Consider the following 11062-nt stretch of genomic DNA (forward strand, 5'->3'; position numbering starts at 1 on the left):
CATGCAAATATGAAACTCACACCAGTTGCTCAGGGTACATCTCTGTTGATGTAGGAAATTATATTTTATTCATAAGTATTTAATTTACAGATGCATATGTCAGCAAGTCTTATTTCTATGTCAACAATCAGCCGTTATTACTTAATTATTCAATACGCTACCATCCTACATTCTGCTGTTATTTCAGCTCTTGCCTGGGGTATTTTGGCGGTTCTTGTCCATATGTTTAGACACAAAATTTTTTATTATATTTAGAAGATGTGGACAGTACAATTTGGCTGTTTTTCTATGGAGCTGAGATTCTTTACTCACCGAAGACGGATGGGCAGGCGTTCTGCAGCGGGGATCCAGCGTCTGTAGATGGTGTCCCGAGGGCTGATTTGTCCCCCAACGTGGGACAACAGGTCTTCAGACTGGTTCCTGGATAGACAGAAGTACAGCTGAAAGCAACCGCCATCCAGACACTGCTCCAGGAGTAAGTGGTGGTGCTCTCCAAACTGGTTCCGTCTCTGGTGAACCCAAGGACGTCGACGCTGGCGGCCTTGTTCGGCGTACCATAAGTAAAGCACCGTGACTCGCTCCATGTTGAGTTGATACCGGCAAGAAGCAGGTAGAGCCTCCTCCCATTTGATGACGCAGTGAAGGGAGTGGAGCGTTGTCGCCCGTTGGCCACACGATTTGCTGGCGAAATCTCAGGCCAGCGACAGCACGTGAATGAGGCAAAAAATTGGCTGAAATTGCAGTCGGTCTGAACGCAACTTTATAATGAAAAACGTTAGCCTAGCATTTTGCATTATATGTGGCATATTTGGTTTTTCACACTTGTGCTTGATAAACAAATCTTATCCAATGTACCTTCTACTGGCTCAAACTCAGTCTCGGTTCCAGATCTAAGAACCTGTCTGATATGGATGTTTCAATCTTTTCAAGATAAAGGGAAGCAAAGCTCTTCTTGAGTTAGGATGTATTGCATGCATAGGATGTCAGAAATTCTGCATTGATCAAGTTTCAAATTACATGTATACAACTCTCTATTTTGCTTTATACAAGATAGACAAAGAGCTTTCCTAACTGAACTCCTTGAATTACGTTATTGAGATGAGGAATTATTAATGTGCAGACAGAGAAAACATTACTTGTCTTGGCCCTTCAAAAGCAACCACGAAGGGACTCGAACCCTCAGTCTTCTGATCCGAAGTCAGATGCCTTGTCCATTAGGCCACGTGGTCCCAAATCTCATACCTGCATGGTGTTCGCAACCGCCAAGTGCTGAGCAAGTACCGAAACATTTTAGCCATGCATTGGCAAAGTCAGAAACCATATTAATGTGCGTTCAGATCCAACGTGAATGACGCGACAGGGGTGAGCAATTTAGATGTTAACCCTATGAAAAGGCCGGTCAGGAGCCAGTGAAGCGAAGGACGCAATACGAACATTGCGATTAGGGCGAATAGAGCCAAGCGAAACCCGTGATGGAGGCGCAGCAAATTACGCTGGAGTGAAAAATCGGAACTTTTCTGTAAATTTGCGTTGCGTCTATAGCAATCTTTTCAGCACAACAGTTGTCATGCAAATATGAAACTCACACCAGTTGCTCAGGGTACATCTCTGTTGATGTAGGAAATTATATTTTATTCATAAGTATTTAATTTACAGATGCATATGTCAGCAAGTCTTATTTCTATGTCAACAATCAGCCGTTATTACTTAATTATTCAATACGCTACCATCCTACATTCTGCTGTTATTTCAGCTCTTGCCTGGGGTATTTTGGCGGTTCTTGTCCATATGTTTAGACACAAAAATGTTTATTATATTTAGAAGATGTGGACAGTACAATTTGGCTGTTTTTCTATGGAGCTGAGATTCTTTACTCACCGAAGACGGATGGGCAGGCGTTCTGCAGCGGGGATCCAGCGTCTGTAGATGGTGTCCCGAGGGCTGATTTGTCCCCCAACGTGGGACAACAGGTCTTCAGACTGGTTCCTGGATAGACAGAAGTACCGCTGAAAGCAACCGTCATCCAGACACTGCTCCAGGAGTAAGTGGTGGTGCTCTCCAAACTGGTTCCGTCTCTGGTGAACCCAAGGACGTCGACGCTGGCGGCCTTGTTCGGCGTACCATAAGTAAAGCACCGTGACTCGCTCCATGTTGAGTTGATACCGGCAAGAAGCAGGTAGAGCCTCCTCCCATTTGATGACGCAGTGAAGGGAGTGGAGCGTTGTCGCCCGTTGGCCACACGATTTGCTGGCGAAATCTCAGGCCAGCGACAGCACGTGAATGAGGCAAAAAATTGGCTGAAATTGCAGTCGGTCTGAACGCAACTTTATAATGAAAAACGTTAGCCTAGCATTTTGCATTATATGTGGCATATTTGGTTTTTCACACTTGTGCTTGATAAACAAATCTTATCCAATGTACCTTCTACTGGCTCAAACTCAGTCTCGGTTCCAGATCTAAGAACCTGTCTGATATGGATGTTTCAATCTTTTCAAGATAAAGGGAAGCAAAGCTCCTCTTGAGTTAGGATGTATTGCATGCATAGGATGTCAGAAATTCTGCATTGATCAAGTTTCAAATTACATGTATACAACTCTCTATTTTGCTTTATACAAGATAGACAAAGAGCTTTCCTAACTGAACTCCTTGAATTACGTTATTGAGATGAGGAATTATTAATGTGCAGACAGAGAAAACATTACTTGTCTTGGCCCTTCAAAAGCAACCACGAAGGGACTCGAACCCTCAGTCTTCTGATCCGAAGTCAGATGCCTTGTCCATTAGGCCACGTGGTCCCAAATCTCATACCTGCATGGTGTTCGCAACCGCCAAGTGCTGAGCAAGTACCGAAACATTTTAGCCATGCATTGGCAAAGTCAGAAACCATATTAATGTGCGTTCAGATCCAACGTGAATGACGCGACAGGGGTGAGCAATTTAGATGTTAACCCTATGAAAAGGCCGGTCAGGAGCCAGTGAAGCGAAGGACGCAATACGAACATTGCGATTAGGGCGAATAGAGCCAAGCGAAACCCGTGATGGAGGCGCAGCAAATTATGCTGGAGTGAAAAATCGGAACTTTTCTGTAAATTTGCGTTGCGTCTATAGCAATCTTTTCAGCACAACAGTTGTCATGCAAATATGAAACTCACACCAGTTGCTCAGGGTACATCTCTGTTGATGTAGGAAATTATATTTTATTCATAAGTATTTAATTTACAGATGCATATGTCAGCAAGTCTTATTTCTATGTCAACAATCAGCCGTTATTACTTAATTATTCAATACGCTACCATCCTACATTCTGCTGTTATTTCAGCTCTTGCCTGGGGTATTTTGGCGGTTCTTGTCCATATGTTTAGACACAAAATTTTTTATTATATTTAGAAGATGTGGACAGTACAATTTGGCTGTTTTTCTATGGAGCTGAGATTCTTTACTCACCGAAGACGGATGGGCAGGCGTTCTGCAGCGGGGATCCAGCGTCTGTAGATGGTGTCCCGAGGGCTGATTTGTCCCCCAACGTGGGACAACAGGTCTTCAGACTGGTTCCTGGATAGACAGAAGTACCGCTGAAAGCAACCGTCATCCAGACACTGCTCCAGGAGTAAGTGGTGGTGCTCTCCAAACTGGTTCCGTCTCTGGTGAACCCAAGGACGTCGACGCTGGCGGCCTTGTTCGGCGTACCATAAGTAAAGCACCGTGACTCGCTCCATGTTGAGTTGATACCGGCAAGAAGCAGGTAGAGCCTCCTCCCATTTGATGACGCAGTGAAGGGAGTGGAGCGTTGTCGCCCGTTGGCCACACGATTTGCTGGCAAAATGTCAGGCCAGCGACAGCACGTGAATGAGGCAAAAAAGTGGCTGAAATTGCAGTCGGTCTGAACGCAACTTTATAATGAAAAACGTTAGCCTAGCATTTTGCATTATATGTGGCATATTTGGTTTTTCACACTTGTGCTTGATAAACAAATCTTATCCAATTTACCTTCTACTGGCTCAAACTCAGTCTCGGTTCCAGATCTAAGAACTTGTTTGATATGGATGTTTCAATCTTTTCAAGATAAAGGGAAGCAAAGCTCTTCTTGAGTTAGGATGTATTGCATGCATAGGATGTCAGAAATTCTGCATTGATCAAGTTTCAAATTACATGTATACAGCTCTCTATTTTGCTTTATACAAGATAGACAAAGAGCTTTCCTAACTGAACTCCTTGTATTACGTTATTGAGATGAGGAATTATTAATGTGCAGACAGAGAAGACAATCCTTGTCTTGGCCCTTCAAAATCAACCACGAAGGGACTCGAACCCTCAGTCTTCTGATCCGAAGTCAGATGCCTTGTCCATTAGGCCACGTGGTCCCAAATCTCATACCTGCATGGTGTTCGCAACCGCCAAGTGCTGAGCAAGTACCGAAACATTTTAGCCATGCATTGGCAAAGTCAGAAACCATATTAATGTGCGTTCAGATCCAACGTGAATGACGCGACAGGGGTGAGCAATTTAGATGTTAACCCTATGAAAAGGCCGGTCAGGAGCCAGTGAAGCGAAGGACGCAATACGAACATTGCGATTAGGGCGAATAGAGCCAAGCGAAACCCGTGATGGAGGCGCAGCAAATTACGCTGGAGTGAAAAATCGGAACTTTTCTGTAAATTTGCGTTGCGTCTATAGCAATCTTTTCAGCACAACAGTTGTCATGCAAATATGAAACTCACACCAGTTGCTCAGGGTACATCTCTGTTGATGTAGGAAATTATATTTTATTCATAAGTATTTAATTTACAGATGCATATGTCAGCAAGTCTTATTTCTATGTCAACAATCAGCCGTTATTACTTAATTATTCAATACGCTACCATCCTACATTCTGCTGTTATTTCAGCTCTTGCCTGGGGTATTTTGGCGGTTCTTGTCCATATGTTTAGACACAAAATTTTTTATTATATTTAGAAGATGTGGACAGTACAATTTGGCTGTTTTTCTATGGAGCTGAGATTCTTTACTCACCGAAGATGGATGGGCAGGCGTTCTGCAGCGGGGATCCAGCGTCTGTAGATGGTGTCCCGAGGGCTGATTTGTCCCCCAACGTGGGACAACAGGTCTTCAGACTGGTTCCTGGATAGACAGAAGTACAGCTGAAAGCAACCGTCATCCAGACACTGCTCCAGGAGTAAGTGGTGGTGCTCTCCAAACTGGTTCCGTCTCTGGTGAACCCAAGGACGTCGACACTGGCGGCCTTGTTCGGCGTACCATAAGTAAAGCACCATGACTCGCTCCATGTTGAGTTGATACCGGCAAGAAGCAGGTAGAGCCTCCTCCCATTTGATGACGCAGTGAAGGGAGTGGAGCGTTGTCGCCCGTTGGCCACACGATTTGCTGGCGAAATGTCAGGCCAGCGACAGCACGTGAATGAGGCAAAAAAGTGGCTGAAATTGCAGTCGGTCTGAACGCAACTTTATAATGAAAAACGTTAGCCTAGCATTTTGCATTATATGTGGCATATTTGGTTTTTCACACTTGTGCTTGATAAACAAATCTTATCCAATTTACCTTCTACTGGCTCAAACTCAGTCTCGGTTCCAGATCTAAGAACTTGTTTGATATGGATGTTTCAATCTTTTCAAGATAAAGGGAAGCAAAGCTCTTCTTGAGTTAGGATGTATTGCATGCAAAGGATGTCAGAAATTCTGCATTGATCAAGTTTCAAATTACATGTATACAGCTCTCTATTTTGCTTTATACAAGATAGACAAAGAGCTTTCCTAACTGAACTCCTTGTATTACGTTATTGAGATGAGGAATTATTAATGTGCAGACAGAGAAGACAATCCTTGTCTTGGCCCTTCAAAATCAACCACGAAGGGACTCGAACCCTCAGTCTTCTGATCCGAAGTCAGATGCCTTGTCCATTAGGCCACGTGGTCCCAAATCTCATACCTTCATGGTGTTCGCAACCGCCAAGTGCTGAGCAAGTACCGAAACATTTTAGCCATGCATTGGCAAAGTCAGAAACCATATTAATGTGCGTTCAGATCCAACGTGAATGACGCGACAGGGGTGAGCAATTTAGATGTTAACCCTATGAAAAGGCCGGTCAGGAGCCAGTGAAGCGAAGGACGCAATACAAACATTGCGATTAGGGCGAATAGAGCCAAGCGAAACCCGTGATGGAGGCGCAGCAAATTACACTGGAGTGAAAAAGCGGAACTTTTCTGTAAATTTGCGTTGCGTCTATAGCAATCTTTTCAGCACAACAGTTGTCATGCAAATATGAAACTCACACCAGTTGCTCAGGGTACATCTCTGTTGATGTAGGAAATTATATTTTATTCATAAGAATTTAATTTACAGATGCATATGTCAGCAAGTCTGATTTCTATGTCGACAATCAGCCGTTATTACTTAATTATTCAATACGCTACCATCCTACATTCTGCTGTTATTTCAGCTCTTGCCTGGGGTATTTTGGCGGTTCTTGTCCATATGTTTAGACACAAAAATGTTTATTATATTTAGAAGATGTGGACAGTATAATTTGGCTGTTTTTCTATGGAGCTGAGATTCTTTACTCACCGAAGACGAATGGGCAGGCGTTCTGCAGCGGGGATCCAGCGTCTGTAGATGGTGTCCCGAGGGCTGATTTGTCCCCCAACGTGGGACAACAGGTCTTCAGACGGGTTCCTGGATAGACAGAAGTACCGCTGAAAGCAACCGTCATCCAGACACTGCTCCAGGAGTAAGTGGTGGTGCTCTCCAAACTGGTTCCGTCTCTGGTGAACCCAAGGACGTCGACGCTGGCGGCCTTGTTCGGCGTACCATAAGTAAAGCACCGTGACTCGCTCCATGTTGAGTTGATACCGGCAAGAAGCAGGTAGAGCCTCCTCCCATTTGATGACGCAGTGAAGGGAGTGGAGCGTTGTCGCCCGTTGGCCACACGATTTGCTGGCGAAATCTCAGGCCAGCGACAGCACGTGAATGAGGCAAAAAAGTGGCTGAAATTGCAGTCGGTCTGAACGCAACTTTATAATGAAATACGTTAGCCTAGCATTTTGCATTATATGTGGCATATTTGGTTTTTCACACTTGTGCTTGATAAACAAATCTTATCCAATGTACCTTCTACTGGCTCAAACTCAGTCTCGGTTCCAGATCTAAGAACCTGTCTGATATGGATGTTTCAATCTTTTCAAGATAAATTGAAGCAAAGCTCTTCTTGAGTTAGGATGTATTGCATGCATAGGATGTCAGAAATTCTGCGTTGATCAAGTTTCAAATTACATGTATACAGTTCTTTATTTCACTTTATACAAGATAGACAAAGAGCTTTCCTAACTGAACTCCTTGAATTATGTTATTGAGATGAGGAATTATTAATGTGCAGACAGAGAAGACAATCCTTGTCTTGGCCCTTCAAAAGCAACCACAAAGGGACTTGAACCCTCAGTCTTCTGATCCAAAGTCAGATGCCTTGTCCATTAGGTCACGTGGTCCCAAATCTCATACCTTCATGGTGTTCACAACCGCCAAGTTCTGAGCAAGTACCGAAACATTTTAGCCATGCATTGGCAAAGTCAGAAACCATATTAATGTGCGTTCAGATCCAACGTGAATGACGCGACAGGGGTGAGCAATTTAGATGTTAACCCTATGAAAAGGCCGGTCAGGAGCCAGCGAAGCGAAGGACGCAATACGAACATTGCGATTAGGGCGAATAGAGTCAAGCGAAACCCGTGATGGAGGCGCAGCAAATTACACTGGAGTGAAAAATCGGAACTTTTCTGTAAATTTGCGTTGCGTCTATAGCAATCTTTTCAGCACAACAGTTGTCATGCAAATATGAAACTCACACCAGTTGCTCAGGGTACATCTCTGTTGATGTAGGAAATGATATTTTATTCATAAGTATTTAATTTACAGATGCATATGTCAGCAAGTCTGATTTCTATGTCGACAATCAGCCGTTTTTACTTAATTATTCAATACGCTACCATCCTACATTCTGCTGTTATTTCAGCTCTTGCCTGGGGTATTTTGGCGGTTCTTGTCCATATGTTTAGAAACAAAAATGTTTATTATATTTAGAAGATGTGGACAGTACAATTTGGCTTTTTTTCTATGGAGCTGAGATTCTTTACTCACCGAAGACGAATGGGCAGGCGTTCTGCAGCGGGGATCCAGCGTCTGTAGATGGTGTCCCGAGGGCAGATTTGTCCCCCAACGTGGGACAACAGGTCTTCAGACTGGTTCCTGGATAGACAAAAGTACAGCTGAAAGCAACCGTCATCCAGACACTGCTCCAGGAGTAAGTGGTGGTGCTCTCCAAACTGGTTCCGTCTCTGGTGAACCCAAGGACGTCGACGCTGGCGGCCTTGTTCGGCGTACCATAAGTAAAGCACCGTGACTCGCTCCATGTTGAGTTGATACCGGCAAGAAGCAGGTAGAGCCTCCTCCCATTTGATGACGCAGTGAAGGGAGTGGAGCGTTGTCGCCCGTTGGCCACACGATTTGCTGGCGAAATCTCAGGTCAGCGACAGCACGTGAATGAGGCAAAAAAGTGGCTGAAATTGCAGTCGGTCTGAACGCAACTTTATAATGAAAAACGTTAGCCTAGCATTTTGCATTATATGTGGCATATTTGGTTTTTCACACTTGTGCTTGATAAACAAATCTTATCCAATGTACCTTCTACTGGCTCAAACTCAGTCTCGGTTCCAGATCTAAGAACCTGTCTGATATGGATGTTTCAATCTTTTCAAGATAAAGGGAAGCAAAGCTCTTCTTGAGTTAGGATGTATTGCATGCATAGGATGTCAGAAATTCTGCGTTGATCAAGTATCAAATTACATGTATACAGCTCTTTATTTCACTTTATACAAGATAGGCAAAGAGCTTTCCTAACTTAACTCCTTGAATTACGTTATTGAGATGAGGAATTATTAATGTGCAGACAGAGAAGACAATACTTGTCTTGGCCCTTCAAAAGCAACCACGAAGGGACTCGAACCCTCAGTATTCTGATCCGAAGTCAGATGCCTTGTCCATTAGGCCACGTGGTCCCAAATCTCATACCTGCATGGTGTTCGCAACCGCCAAGTGCTGAGCAAGTACCGAACCATTTTAGCCATGCATTGGCAAAGTCAGAAACCATATTAATGTGCCTTCAGATCCAACGTGAATGACGCGACAGGGTGAGCAATTTAGATGTTAACCCTATGAAAAGGCCGGTCAGGAGCCAGTGAAGCGAAGGACGCAATACGAACGTTGCGATTAGGGCGAATAGAGCCAAGCGAAACCCGTGATGGAGGCGCAGCAAATTACGCTGGAGTGAAAAATCGGAACTTTTCTGTAAATTTGCGTTGCGTCTATAGCAATCTTTTCAGCACAACATTCCTCTGTTATTTCAGCTCTTGCCTGGGGTATTTTGGCGGTTCTTGTCCATATGTTTAGTCACAAAAATGTTTATTATATTTAGAAGATGTGGACAGTACAATTTGGCTGTTTTTCTATGGAGCTGAGATTCTTTACTCACCGAAGACGGATGGGCAGGCGTTCTGCAGCGGGGATCCAGCGTCTGTAGATGGTGTCCCGAGGGCTGATTTGTCCCCCAACGTGCAACAACAGGTCTTCAGACTGGTTGCTGGATAGACAGAAGTACCGCTGAAAGCAACCGTCATCCAGACACTGCTCCAGGAGTAAGTGGTGGTGCTCTCCAAACTGGTTCCGTCTCTGGTGAACGCAAGGACGTCGACAGTGGCGGCCTTGTTCGGCGTACCATAAGTAAAGCACCGTGACTCGCTCCATGTTGAGTTGAAACCCGCAAGAAGCAGGTAGAGCCTCCTCCCATTTGATGACGCAGTGAAGGGAGTGGAGCGTTGTCGCCCGTTGGCCACACGATTTGCTGGCGACATGTCAGGCCAGCGACACTGCTCCAGGAGTAAGTGGTGGTACTCTCCAAACTGGTTCCATCTCTGGTGAAGTTAGATTCTCACTTAACCTGTAAAAAATTATTTTCCATATAAAATGTCCCTTCACAAAGCTTGAACAGTGACTTGTCATCATTAACAGGAAAAAAACAAGAACAATCCTTGGCCCCCGCTGGATTATATTTTATGCCTGTGTATTTTTACTGTTCTCAAGTATATATTCTTTTCAATGCTTAAAACTTTAAGAAGTATGTGGGATTAGGTTATTTGGACATCACAACTTGAGATGTCACCTACCAGGCACAGTGATGGGCAGATTGAGATGGTGTACTCTAGGCAGCTGCAGCTGATCCAGAATGCTACTGCCTGTGTCCTCACTAAAATGTGTTGGACCATTTGTCTGCTGAATATTGGACCATTTGCACTTTGCTGGACGCCACTCTGCCTTTCCAACGTCATCGGCCATTTTGTATCCAGGACAGTCCGTTACTACAAATCCCATTGGACAATGCGGCTGATATGACGGGGGCGTCCCAAGTCTGACGTCACAGGAGATTATAAAGGAAGGTGACCCCCTTTAAAGAACGCCTTCACCTGAAGACCTTGACACGGTTACTGCGCAACTGAAGCATCCTCTGGAGAAGGTCCCATGTGGAGTCTTCATTTATTCTCTTTCGTTGGCCAACAAAAAATTCATAATAGAGGTTTCTGGAATAAGAAGGCCAGAAATTTCACTTTGCCGATCGAAGACGTGAGTTTAAGACGTAACCAAAAAAAAACCTATAGGAGGTTTCAAGGAGACGGGTCGCCACCTTGTTTTGTCCAGTCGACTCCTGACGGTCAGATCATATTTTACCCTTTCGCCAAGGAGGCCAGAGGACGAAGATTGACCGCTCTTCCTGAAGTTAACTGTGGACGCACGTTAACTTCCAACTTCTCCCCCCCTCTCTCTCCCTCTGCTCAGAGGAGACAACGACAAGTAAAACCCATCCTTTATTTTTATTTCTTTCTTAGAAATAGTCTGGGCAGGGTAGAGGAGGTTTTAGTGTGATTAGATTCGCCATTTAATCTAATGTGTTCTGAATGATATGTGCATGCAACCTTTTATTGAAAATTTTATAACTCTTTGTGTGCTC

General features: G+C 44.3%; 5 non-coding genes across 5 annotated transcripts; all 5 read right to left on the reverse strand.

Annotated features, from left to right (window-relative positions):
- Positions 1 to 1156: 1156 nt before the first annotated feature.
- trnar-ucg lies at positions 1157 to 1229 on the reverse strand. Its single transcript has one exon. It is a non-coding gene; the product is annotated as a tRNA-Arg (tRNA).
- Positions 1230 to 2722: 1493 nt separating this feature from the next.
- Positions 2723 to 2795, reverse strand: trnar-ucg. Its single transcript has one exon. It is a non-coding gene; the product is annotated as a tRNA-Arg (tRNA).
- A 1493-nt stretch (positions 2796 to 4288) lies between these two features.
- Positions 4289 to 4361, reverse strand: trnar-ucg. The gene has a single exon. It is a non-coding gene; the product is annotated as a tRNA-Arg (tRNA).
- A 1493-nt stretch (positions 4362 to 5854) lies between these two features.
- On the reverse strand, positions 5855 to 5927 carry trnar-ucg. The gene has a single exon. It is a non-coding gene; the product is annotated as a tRNA-Arg (tRNA).
- Positions 5928 to 8986: 3059 nt separating this feature from the next.
- On the reverse strand, positions 8987 to 9059 carry trnar-ucg. Its single transcript has one exon. It is a non-coding gene; the product is annotated as a tRNA-Arg (tRNA).
- Positions 9060 to 11062: the final 2003 nt, after the last annotated feature.

Source organism: Girardinichthys multiradiatus, chromosome 18 (genome assembly GCF_021462225.1).
Source record: "Girardinichthys multiradiatus isolate DD_20200921_A chromosome 18, DD_fGirMul_XY1, whole genome shotgun sequence".
Classification (NCBI taxonomy): Eukaryota; Metazoa; Chordata; class Actinopteri; order Cyprinodontiformes; family Goodeidae; genus Girardinichthys; species Girardinichthys multiradiatus.